At 36.4% G+C, this 13,120-nt stretch overlaps 1 non-coding gene across 1 annotated transcript; it reads right to left on the reverse strand.

The window, feature by feature from the left end:
* Positions 1-12,406: 12,406 nt before the first annotated feature.
* On the reverse strand, positions 12,407-12,479 carry trnaa-agc. Its single transcript has one exon. It is a non-coding gene; the product is annotated as a tRNA-Ala (tRNA).
* Positions 12,480-13,120: the final 641 nt, after the last annotated feature.

Here is a 13,120-nt window from a genome sequence, read left to right on the forward strand (position 1 = left end):
CCTGCTGATACCTGCTGTGCCCTGCTACGCCCTGCTGTGCCCTGCTACACCCTGCTGATACCTGCTGTGCCCTGCTACGTCCTGCTGTGCCCTGCTACGTCCTTCTGTGCCCTGCTACACTCTGCGGTGCCCTGCTACGCCCTGCTGTGCCCTGCTGTGCCCTGCTAAGTCCTGCTGTGCCATGCTACGCTCTGCGGTGCCTTGCTACGCCCTGCTGCGCCCCGCTACGCCCTGCTGTGCCCTGCTACGCCCTGCTGTGCCCCACTATCTGTAAATTATAGAGGGGTTTAGACCTACTCTATCTTTTAATTATAGAGGGGTCTAGACCTGCTCTATCTGTAAATTATAGAGAGGTCTAGACCTGCTCTATCTGTAAATTATGGAGTGGTCTAGACCTGCTCTATCTGTAAATTATAGAGTGGTCTAGACCTGCTCTATCTGTAAATTATAGAGTGGTCTAGACCTGCTCTATCTGTAAATTATAAAGTCAATCTGTAAAGTTTTTCGAGATAACTCTTGTTATGAATTGATACCATAAATTGAATTAAATTGAATTGAATGTTAGTGTTTTAGATGTTGCATAGACCTATTGTTTCAGCTTAGGACTAACTGTTGACATGCGGTACTTCAACGCTGTTGAGACAGCGGTTATGTAACAGTACATTACTTAAACAAATACATTTCATGGAGCTCTAAAGTCTGAAGAAACCTTATGGTTTTGATCCTGTGCTCACACAAGTAAAAGTAGAATAGCAATATCTTGAGGACTGTAGATTTCATTTGATGTCTTTTGACATGCCAATTTGCAAATTCTGGTCTTCCCCTGTCTATAAGCTGTGGGTGTATAAGATAGTAGAAACACTTTACAGTATTTAATTGCAACAGAACAACACCACTTTACTGTATAATGCTACAAACAGATCAACACAGTCAGAAGCTTCTCGGTGACTTTCAGACAGATGTGATGTGAGTTGGGGCTTATGTGAGAACGCAACCAAAACAATGTATTACAAATGGCCAATCAATATGTCCTTACCCCAAGTGAAGGAGTTTAAATGTATAATAATCGTCTTGTTCACGAGTGAGTGGACCATGGAGCAGGAGATTGGTCGGAGAAGCGGAGCAGCCGGTGCGGTTTTACATTCAGTTTTATCGCACCGAAAAAAAGGGATCTGAGCCAGAAGGCAAAGCTCACGATCTACCGGTCAGTGTTCGATCCTACCCTCACCTATGGTCATGAAGTCTGGGTCATGACCGACAGAACAAGATCCAGGGTACAAGCGGTCGAAATGGATTTCCTCAGGAGGGGGGCTGGCGTCTCCCTTAGAGATAGGGTGAGAAGCTCAGTCATCCGAGAGGAGCTCGGATTGGAGCCGCTGCTCCTTCGCGTTAAATGGAGCCAGTTGAGGTGGTTTGGGTATCTGGTAAGGACGCCTCCTGGGGGGCTCCCTAGGGAGGTGTTCCAGGCACGTCCAGCTGAGAGGAGGCCCAGGGGATGACCTAGGACAAGGTGGAGAGATTATATCTCCAACCTGGCCTAGGAACGCCTCAGGATCCCCCAGTCGGAGTTGGTTGATCTGGTTTGGGAAAGGGAAGTTTGGGGGCCCCTGCTGGAGCTGCTGCCCCCGCGACCCGATAAGCGGAGGAAGATGGATGGAAGGATGGATGGATGGATGGATAGATAGATAGATCAATTTGTTCCTTTCAAGCACCTGTGCTGCTTTTCTTTGACTTTTTACACTGTTACAACCAAACACTTCAACAGATTTCTAAATTCTGTGACATGTGTTGTGATGCTTTCTCTGTCTTCCTGTGGACCTGCTGTGTGTGTGATGCAGGGGTGTAGTCGTGTCACCAACTGTTGAGTCCAAGTCACGTCTCGAGTCCCCAGGGTTCACCAAAGAAGAGTCTGAGTTGAGTCACCATTACCTGAGTTCGAGCCCCGAGTCAAGAATCGACTCTAGAGAAAAGCGACCCGAGTCCAGGACCGGAGTACTTCGTCACTGCCTATTATACATAAAAGTAGTCAGAAACTTCATCAAACTTCGGTGTCCCATTTCATCAATGCTTGAGTCCATGTCCATTTGCAAGTCATCAGTGTGTGAGTCCAAGTCGAGTCACAAATCCAGAGAACAGTGACTCAAATCCGACTCGAGTCAGAGTCCAGGGCCATGTTCAGTCCTTACAAAATGTAGCAATTGGTTTTTCTTTAATCTGAAACGGGGTGCGTTGAACTCCCCGTTGTGTGCACGAGTGCTCCGCCTTTTTTATTCCCACAAGTCTACTGCTGTTTGGGTATATACTATGACACACCCACCAAACGGGCCAAACCATTTCTCAAAGCCTGTTTCACACTGTTCTGAGGGAACAATTGTCGTTCAACCAGGAAACCGTAGCAACAGGACTCGAGTACTACATTACTCATCTGTGCTTCTATAATAGGTTGGGTTAACCCTCATGTTGTCCTCGGGTCAAATTGACCAATATTCTTTTTAACTACCTAATTGTAATTACCCAAAATAACATGATTGATTCCACACATTGCTCTTTGCCAAGTACAAATCTCTACTTTCATTAATTTTGGGGCGTCTAATTCAATTTTACAACATTTGAAAAACAAATTGAAGTGGTTTTGAAATAGTATTCAGTAAAAGTTGACATATCTGACAGTCTGTGATAATCCATCAACATCCATTCCATTCATTTTAGTCTAAATATTAACTCCTCAATAACTCAAACATTCGGTTGAATTTCCTATAAATGAGGTTCATTGAACCTAAATTCCATAAATAACTGTAAAACTAAAGTTTATAAGTTAGTGTTACGTAGTGTTGAAAATGCAAAAAAAGTGAGAAACATTGAAAAAAGTGTCCAAAACGTAAGAGAAAGTAAAAAAGGGTTATTTGGTTGCCGATGTGGTTCTTTGGTTGGTGATATAAGACCAGCTGCCCCCAGGTTCTCATTTTTAAAAAAGGCTCTAAATCCTCTTTTGTTAATTAGTGTTGTGAATTGGAGTTAATTATCTGATGCAAAAAAAACTTTGTTAGTCACTTTTTGTTCCCAAAGTTAAGGGTTTGTATTGGCTTCGTGGTGGCGCTATAACTCACAACAAGTGACCTTAATCAGTGTAATCTGTGCTTCCCTAACCAAACAGAAATACACCAAAACAGACATCATTTCCAAAGCCAAAACAGGAGAAAAACAACCGCAAATTAAGCTGCACGTTCTGAAATAATGGCAGTAAGCGGCTCTGTGAAGCTGTAGGAAACAGCTTCAGTTTATGGAATATTTTGACCCAAACATCAGTTTCACAACAGGGAAATCAAGGCTTAGACATGCTGGTGATTAATAGATGCCGAGTACTGAACACAGCTAATTTTCCCAGACTGTAATTTTCCCTCAACGCGGCTGTGATTCCATGCGGTTTCTTTTTTTCTTTATCTTCAAATAAAAACAACTGACTTCCATTAAAGTATTTATATGAGTGCTACATAAAATACAAATTTCAAATGTCCTATTTATGCCTGACAGCAAGCAGTCAATAAAGAGAAGGTTATTTCAGGCACAGTGCAACTCCAGCCACAAGTCTTTGTTACTTATTTGTCTTTATCTAACTGTACCTGGAAATGTGGCACACAAATATTACCATTTTATGGTTATTGCTCCCATGGGAACCAACAAAAGCCTCTTGTTCAGCAGGAGCACAGAAGATGTCGGTGGCTTGAACCTGCTCTTAAATAATGTTAATTTTGCAGTTGGGTTCTTGCAGTCTGAGCTTTAAATAACTGGTACTCCAGAGAAAGAAGCAAGACGCTGACATTTCCATTCTCTGCCTGCCAGCTCTAAGAATAGACTTTACTGCTGAGAATTTCTTTTTTCCATTTCATCTCTTTGACAGTTTTTGGGCGTTCACACAGAAACAAGCAATGCAAATCAGTGTGTTTTTCAAGACTAGTGTTTCATGGTGCTTTCGCCTTTTGTTCTACAGTCAAAAATAGAACAGGAAATGGAGGCAAAGCACGTGAGGGATGATGTGAAAAATCAGATGTGGCCAGTTTTGATCCCAGGATGTTGTGGTGACTTGGTGCAGGCCACAGGGACACCGTGTCCTTAGCTAGTATGGAATAAAGAACATGTTTCTGACTTACAAAACTCCATGTTCCCCATGTTCCTGTTTTTTCTTTTACCTTCAATTAAGATCAGCACTCAAGGCATACAGTGTCCCGTGGCAGAGGGCTCTGCCCATCCATCCTACAACCTGTGGTATGGTATCCAGGCTTTATCAGTTCTTGGTGATATCTGGCAACTCTTGCCTTCCTATTGAGAGGATCTGGGTAAGCCACCTCAGGAGGGGGAAGCGGGGAACCATCCAAGCTGTGTACAGTAAGGATAGGACGCTGTTGACCTTAACTGAGAAGGTAATAGGGCGGTGGAAGGAGCACTTTGAGGAAGTCCTAACTCCAGCTAATACGCCCTCTATGGAAGAGGCAGAGCGGGAGGACAATGGGGGATTGTTTTCAATTTCCCTGCTGGAAGGTCCGGGACAGTGCCTAAGGAGTGGCAGACCGGGGTGGTGGCTCCCCTCTTCAAAAAGGGGGACCAGGAGGTGTGTGCCAATTACAGGGGTATGACACTTCTCAGCCTCCCTGGTAAAGTCTACTCCAAGGTGCTGGAAAGGAGGGTTTGGCCGATTGTCAAACCTTGGGTTGAAGAGGAACAATGCGGCTCGGGACAGTGAAGTATGGAGTCCCCTGCTGGAGCTTCTCCCCCCGTGACCCTATACTGGTTAAGCGGAAGAAGATGGATGGATGGATGGATAGATGGATGGGTGATGGATGGCTATGCGATTGCCCAGGCCCCGCTCTTGACTGGCATGATGTATGGTCTAAAATTCCAGAAGTATCTCACAATCCAGACCATCATTAGATTCACTACAATTTCATTCATAGGACAAATTTCACCCTTTCACCCTCCTGACTTGACTTCACATGACTCCACTCTTGTTGGTCAGTTCTGGAATAATAGTGCATCCAAAAAATGATACTGTACCTGTTTCTGTCAATTCTGAATGATCTGTCGGCCCTCTAGGTCTCTAAAACTCAAAAACGTGCTGTTTAAGCGGAACTTTAGCGGCCAAGAGAATAATTGCAACCCGTTGGAAACCTCCTCATGACTTGTCTATTCATAGTTGAACCATTTCCTTTCTGGACGTGTGCATGGAACTCTCTTTGGCTCACATAAATGAAGCCCGAGGAAAGGTTTTGGACACTTGGCTCAGCATTGCTGAATCCTTGAAATCCATGCTGCTTTGTGCTAAGGTCTTCTCACTTCTGTCTGTGTGTGTGTTTGGTCCTTTTTGTCTTATGCCTGTCTCTCTGTCAATGCCTCTTGTTTGTTTGTGTGTTTGTCTCTGTTTCTGTGTGTCTTGTTTTTGCGCTGCAGACATTGTTCATGCTGCTGTGTCTCCCTCTTTCCTGTATTTCCTCTCTTTGTTTTGTTTCTGTCACAAAAAAGTCATAGTATAGTATGTTAAAAAACAGTGATAGCATAGTGTTTCGAAAAAGTCACAAAAAAGTCATTTTATAGTATGTCAAAAGTGTCAAAAAACTGCCTGGGAGCTCCTCCCATTCAATCAGTGGTGAACCAGGTGGAACAAATCTTCCTCTATTGTTGTCTTCAAACCGCAGTGGAAGGAGCATTGAGAGCACTCACAAGACCAAGGAAATGTCATCTTTGTGAACAAGGTTGATTGGGCAAGATCAAGCCCTCCACAAAACTGTGAAGGACAGCTGGTAAGCGCCATATTGGCCATGTTTGGCTAGATTGATTTAAGCAGTGCAGTGCTAATGATGCTCTGGAAAAACACAGACTTTTAACTTTTGTTGACTTTGATAGGACTTTTTTGCAGTGGTATTCGCAACTTTAAATGTTTTTTGGTTTTATCAAACAAGTGGGGTATAAAGGAAAAGTAAGGAAGCCAAATGAATTGTTTGAGAAAGAATGTGTTTGAAATGGTTAAAAGTAATTTAAACGTGGACATCTTAACAATAAAAATAAAAGTATTTGGCTAAAGACACTTGGTTAAAAGACAAGAAAACATACAGTTTGAAAATTAAAATACCAACAGATGTTTGTTTTGGTACAACATATCTAGTTGTGTGGCTACAATGATACCTGATAATAATTCTTTATTAGAACAATACGGCTTAAAACAAATGATTAGGAAATAAATTGAATTGTGTGCTATTAAAGAATATTTTGTATTGCATTTGGCTAAAATATGAATTTGGCTAAAAATGTACTGACTCTTATCATTTAATTTAAAATGGTGTGTATTTATTTCGATTACATTTGTTTAAAATTGGAACAGTTTATAATAGTAGTAATGCGTTTGTCTGAGTTAAATGTGATTGATTTTGTTTATTTAATTTGGCTGTCAACTCAGGTAATAATTTGTATTTGTCGTCTCTCTTTTGAGGTTTTTCCCCTGTTTACTGCCCACCAAGGAATGGTTAATAAAAGACAAACAACCGATCCCATGGCTGTTTATTGAGTGAAATCCAGTTAAACTCTTCATGTGGAGGGACTGTCCTTTTCAAGTGGGGAATTGCACAAGAAATACATCAGAACTTGACAGTCATAGTGTAATACGTTGACAAAGTCACAAAAAAGTCATAGTATAGTATGTCAAAAAAGGTCATATTTCATTATGTCAAAAAAAATTATAGTGTTGGATGTCAAACGTGACAAAAAAGTCATAGTATAGTATGTCAAAAAAAGTCATACTATAGTATATCGAAAAAACTCATATCATAGGATGTTGAAAAAGGTCATAGTATAGTATGTCACAAAAAAAGTTATAGTATGTTGAGAAATTTGAAAAAAGTCATATTATAGTATGTCGATAAAAGTCATAGTATAGTATGTTAAAAAATTGCACAAAAGTCCTCGTATAGTATGTTGAAATGTCATAGCATAGTATGTCAAAACAAAGTCATAGTGTAGTATGTGGAAAAGTCATAGAACAGTACGTCACAAAAAGTCATAGTATAGTTTGTAGAAAAAGTCACAAAAAACGTCACAGCATAGTATGTCGAAAAAAGGTGTGACTGTTATCGACTGTATGTCGATAACAGTCACCCTATTCTATGTCGAGATAATATGGTATATTGTGTCAAAGTCAGAGCATAGTATGTTGAAAAAAGACACACTACACTACATTAAAGTCACAACAAAGTCATAGTATAGTACAGGTGTCAACAACTTCACTTTTCTAAGGGACATACTTTTATTAAGCATACACGCCGGGGGCCGGAATTTCAAAGAAAGAAATTTAAAATGTTTTAATTCCTATTATGCCTATTTTTTTCGATATTTTCAGTTTCTAACTGAATCAATGCTAAACTTTTTACATGTGTTAGTGTGAACAAACCCTAAACAACAAGGAACCTCCATTATGATAACTGGCACTTAGAAAATTAAAATGATCTCAGACTAGGAGGCAGTAATGAATGAGGAGTGATGGTTTGAGCCATCCCTGCCCTGGTCATGGCGACGTTGTTGTCGTATGCAGTGACCTGATTGGTGAAAAACTTTTGCATAAACAAAGGCCTGTTGTCACGTACAAATGTCATCGTCAAAAAGAAAAAGTCAAAAGTTGACTTTAATGATTAATGGACTGATAGGCAGGCCACAAAATGGTCCTGTATGCCGCATTTAGAATGAAAAAACCCTGATGCAAAACAATATAACCAACATCATCATCAAGAATGAAGGATGTGAACATAATGATCGCATGATGATACAAACCGACAGCTTTTTGTTTTAACTTGCTTGTAAAAATTCACTATTTGCGGAGTAGAGCTGTGTTTGCATAAAACAGCAAAGTGGACAAGAGTGAACTCTGCAGACAGAGCAGATTGAAAAATCACTTCCTACATGTTTATGCCTGTAGATAGGTGAGGGCATTGATAAAGTCATAGTATAGTTTGTTGAAAAAGTCACAAAAAGGTCATAGTATAGTATGTCGAAAAAGGTCATAGTGTAGTATGTTGAAAAAGTCCCCAAAAAGTCATAGTATAATATGTCAAAATATTCACAAATAAGTCATTGAATAGCATGTTAAAAAAAAGTCATATTATGTTGAAAAAGTCCCAAAGTCCCAAATAAGTAATAGTATAGTATGTCAAAAAGTCATAGTATAGTATGTAAAAAACGTTACAGTAGAGTACGTTGAAAAAGTTCATAGTATAGTGTGTCAAAAAAGTTACAAAAAGGTCATCGTATAGTATGTCGTAAAAGTCATAGTACAGTATGTCAAAAGTCACAGAAAAGTCATGGGATAGTGTGTCGAAAAAGTCACAAAAGTAATAGTATAGTATGTCAAAAAAGTCACAAAAATGTCATAGTATAGTATGTTAAAAAAAAGTCATAGTATGTCGAAAAAGTAATTGTAGATTATGTGAAAAAAGTCTGAAAAAGACATAGTATTGTATGTCAAAAAAAGTCATAGTATAGTATGTTGAAAAAAGTCTAAAAAAGACATAGTATAGTATGTCCCAAAAAGTTATAGTATAGCATGCTTAAAAAAGTCATAGTATTGCATGTTTAAAAAAGTAAAAAGAAGTCATAGTATAGTTTGTCAAAAAAAGTCAGAAACAGTCATAGAAAAAAGTCCTAGTATAATATGTTTAAAAGTCACAATTTTCCAAACAAGTAATGATATAGCATGTCGAAAAGTCATAGTATAGTATGTTGAAAAAGTCACAAAAAAGTCATAGTGTAGTATGTCGAAAAATTTCAAAAAAGGTTGTAGTATAGTTTGTCAAAAAAGTCACAGTAAAGTATGGCGAAAAAGATCATAGTATAGTGTGTCAAAAAAGTCATAGAATTGTATGTCAAAGAAAGTCATAGTATAGCATGTCAAAAAAAGTCATAGTATAGTATGTCAAAAAAGTCATAGTATATAGTATGTCGAAAAAAGACATGTATGTTGAAAAGTCAAAAAGTCACAAATAAGTAATAGTATAGTGTGTTGAAGTCATAGTGTAGTATGTTGAAAAAGTCACAAAAACGTCATAGTATAGTGTGTTAAAAAAGTTACAAAAATGTCATAGTATAGTATGTCGAAAAAGTCATAGAATAGTATGTCAAAAAAAGTCACAAAAGTCATAGTACAGTATGTTAGAAACTCACAAAAATATCATAGTATATTATGTTGGAAAAGTCATAGTATAGTATGTCGAAAGTCACAAAGTCATAGTATGGCATGTTGGAAAAAGTCTTAAAAAGACATAGTATAGAACAAATAAAAAAAATTCTTAAAAAGTCATAGTCAAGTAAGTAAAGTGTCAAAAAGTCGAAAAACGTCATAGTATAGTATTTCGAAAAAAGTCATGGTAAAGTAAGTTGTAAAAAGTAAAAAAAAAGTCATGGTATAGTATGTGGAAAAAGTAGAAAACGTCATAGTATAGTATGTCGAAAAAAGTCAAAAACAGTCATAGTATAGGATGTCAAAAAAAGTCATAGTCTAGCATGTTGAAAAAAGTAAAATAAACATAGTACATCAAAAAAGTAAAAAAGTCATAGTATAGTATGTTTTTGTTTTATAGGTTTTGTTGTAAAGCAACAAGAAGAATCTAAAGAACTCTGGAGAATGCGGGCCTCAATCCCACTACCTCACCTGACGCAAGTGCTCTACCACCTGAGCTAATTCCCCTTTTTGATGTGTTTACAAAAAGATTATAAAAATGACAAAGAAACAAAAACCTATGTATGTAGAAGAAGATCATGAAAAAGTCATAGTATAGTATGTCAAAAAAAGTCATAAAATAGCACGTCGAAAAAAGTTGAAAAAAGTCATAGTAAAGCATGTCGAAAAAAAGTTGAAAAAAGTCATAGTATAGTATGTCAAAAAAAGTCATAGTATAGCATGTCGAAAAAAGCCATAGTATAGTACATAGAAAAAAGTCATAGTTTAGTATGTCGAAAAAAGTCATAGTACATGCATGTCGAAAAAGTTGAAAAAAGTCACAGTATAGCATGTTGAAAAAAGTCATAGTATAGCATGTCAAAAAAAGTCATAGTTTAGTATGTTGAAAAAGTCATAGCATAGTATGTCGAAAAAAGTCATAGCATAGTATGTCGAAAAAAGTCATAGCATAGTATGTCGAAAAAGTCATAGCATAGTATGACGAAAAAAGTCATAGCATAGTATGTTGAAAAAGGTCATAGTTTAGTACGTCAAAAAAAGTTGAAAAAAGTAATAGTACAGCATGTCGAAAGAAGTTGAAAAAAGTCATAGTATAGTACATCAAAAAAAGTCATAGTATAGTACATCAAAAAAGTCAAAGAAATAAAATATATAGTTTTTGTTGTAAAGCAACAAGAAATATCTATAGACCTCTGGAGAATGAGGGCATCGATCCCGCTACCTCTCGCATGCTGAGCAAGCGCTCTACTATTTGAGCCAATTCCCCTTTTTGATGGTTACAAAAAGATTCAAAAAATGACAAAGAAACAAAAACCTATGCATGTAGAAGATCATGAAGAAGACATAGTATAGCATGTGAAAAAAGTCATAGTATAGCATGTCGAAAAAGTAAAAAAAAGTCATAGTATAGTACATCCAAAAAAGTCAAAGTTTAGTATGTTGAAAAAAGTTGAAAAAAGTCATAGTATAGTACGTCAAAAAAAGAAATAGCATAGCTTTTTGAAAAAAGTCATAGTATAGCATTTTTAAAAAAGTAAAAAAAAGTCAAAGTATAGTACATAAAAAAAAAGTCAAAGTATAGTGCGTCGAAAGAAATGAAAATATATAGTTTTTGTTGTAAAGCAACATGAAGAATCTAAAGACCTCTGGAGAATGCGGGCATCGATCCTGCTACCTCTCGCATGCTAAGCAAGCACTCTACCATTTGAGCTAATTCCCCTTTTTGATATGGTTACAAAAAGATTCAAAAAATGACAAAGAAACAAAAACCCATGCTTGTAGAAGAAAGTCATGAAAAAGTCATAGTATAGTGTGTCAAAAAAAGTAATAGTATAGCATGTCGTAAAAAGTCAATAAAAGTCATAGTATAGTATGTCGAAAAAAGTCATGGTGCAGCATGTCAAAAAAGTAAGAAAAAGTCATAGTATAGTACATCAAAAAAAGTCATAGTATAGTATGTCAAAAAAAGTCATAGTATAGCATGTTGAAAAAAGATATAGTATAGCATGTTGAAAAAAGTAAAAAAAAGTCATAGTATGTTGAAAAAATAGCATGTCGAAAAAAGTCATAGTATACAATGTCGAAAAAAGCCAAAAAGTCATAGTATAACATGTCGAAAAAAGTCATAGTATAGCATGTTGAAAAAAGTAAAAAAAAGTAATTGTATAGTACATCAAAAGAAATAAAAATATAGAGTTTTTGTTGTAAAGCAACAAAGACCATCTAAAATGGTTACTAAAAGATTCAAAAAACGACAAAGAAACAAAAACCTATGCATGTAGAAGAAGCTCATGAAAAAGTCATAGTATAGCATGTCTAAAAAAGTCATAGTATAGCATGTCAAAAACATTTATAGTATAGCAAGTTGAAAAAAGTCAAAGTATAATACGTCGAAAGAAATAAAAATATATAGTTTTTTTTGTAAAGCTACAAGAGGTATCTAAAGACCTCTGGAGAATGCGGGCATAGATCCCGCTACCTCTCGCATGCTAAGCAAGCACTCTACCATTTGAGCTAATTCCCCTTTTTGATATGGTTACAAAAAGATTCAAAAAATGCCAAAGAAACAAAAACCCATGCTTGTAGAAGATCATGAAAAAGTCATAGCATAGTATGTCGAAAAAAGTAATAGTTTACTATGTCGAAAAAAGCCAAAAAAAGTCATAGTATAGCATGTCAAAAAAGTCATAGTTTACTGTGTCGAAAAAAGCCAAAAAAAAGTCATAGTATAGCATGTCGAAAAAAGTAAAAAAGTAATTGTATAGTACATAAAAAGTCAAAGTATAGTACGTCAAAAGAAATAAAAATATTTAGTTTTTGTTGTAAAGCAACAAAGACCATCTAAAATGGTTACAAAAAGATTCAAAAAATGACAAAGAAACAAAAACCTATGCATGTAGAAGATCAGGAAAAAGTCATAGAATAGCATGTCGAAAAAAGTTGAAAAAAGTCATAGTATAGTATTTCGAAAAAAGTCATAGAATAGCATGTCGAAAAAAGTTGAAAAAAGTCATATTATAGTATGTCGAAAAAAGTCATATTATAGCATGTCGAAAAAATTGGAAAAAGGCATAGTATAGTATGTTGAAAAAAGTCATAGCATAGTACATCAAAAAAAGTCAAAGTATAGTACGTCGAAAGAAATAATAATGTATAGTTTTTGTTGTAAAGCAACAAGAAGTATCTAAAGACCTCTGGAGAATGCGGGTATCGATCCCGCTACCTCTCGCATGCTAAGCAAGCGCTCTACCATTTGAGCTAATTCCCCTTTTTGATATGGTTACAAAAAGATTAAAAAAATGCCAAAGAAACAAAAACCCATGCTTGTAGAAGATCATGAAAAAGTCATAGTATAGTATGTCAAAAAAATAATAGTTTACTATGTCGAAAAAAGTTGAAAAAAGTCATAGTATAGTATGTCGAAGACAGCCAACAAAAGTCATAGTATAGCATGTCAAAAAAAGTCATAGTTTAGCATGTCGAAAAAAGTCATAGTATAGCATGTCAAAAAAGTAAAAAAAACGTCATAGTATAGTACATCGAAAAAAGTCCTAGTATAGAACGTCGAAAAAAGTCCTAGTATATTATGTCGAAAAGAAGTCATAGAAGACATGTCGAAAAAAGTCATAGTTAGTATGTCGAGAAAAGCCATTAAAGTCATAGTATAGCATGTCGAAAATAGTTGAAAAAATTCATAGTATAGTATGTCGAAAAAAGTCATGGTATAGCATGTTGAAAAAAGCCATAGTATAGTATGTCGAAAGAAGTCATAGTTTAGTATGTCGAAAAAATTGAAAAAAGTCATAGTATAGCATGTCGAAAAAAGTCAGGTTAGTATGTCGAAAAAATTGAAAAAGTCATAGTATAGTATGTCGAAAAAGTCATAGTATAGAATGTTGAAAGAAGTTG

This window comes from Etheostoma cragini, chromosome 4 (assembly GCF_013103735.1).
Source record: "Etheostoma cragini isolate CJK2018 chromosome 4, CSU_Ecrag_1.0, whole genome shotgun sequence".
In the NCBI taxonomy this organism is placed as follows: domain Eukaryota; kingdom Metazoa; phylum Chordata; class Actinopteri; order Perciformes; family Percidae; genus Etheostoma; species Etheostoma cragini.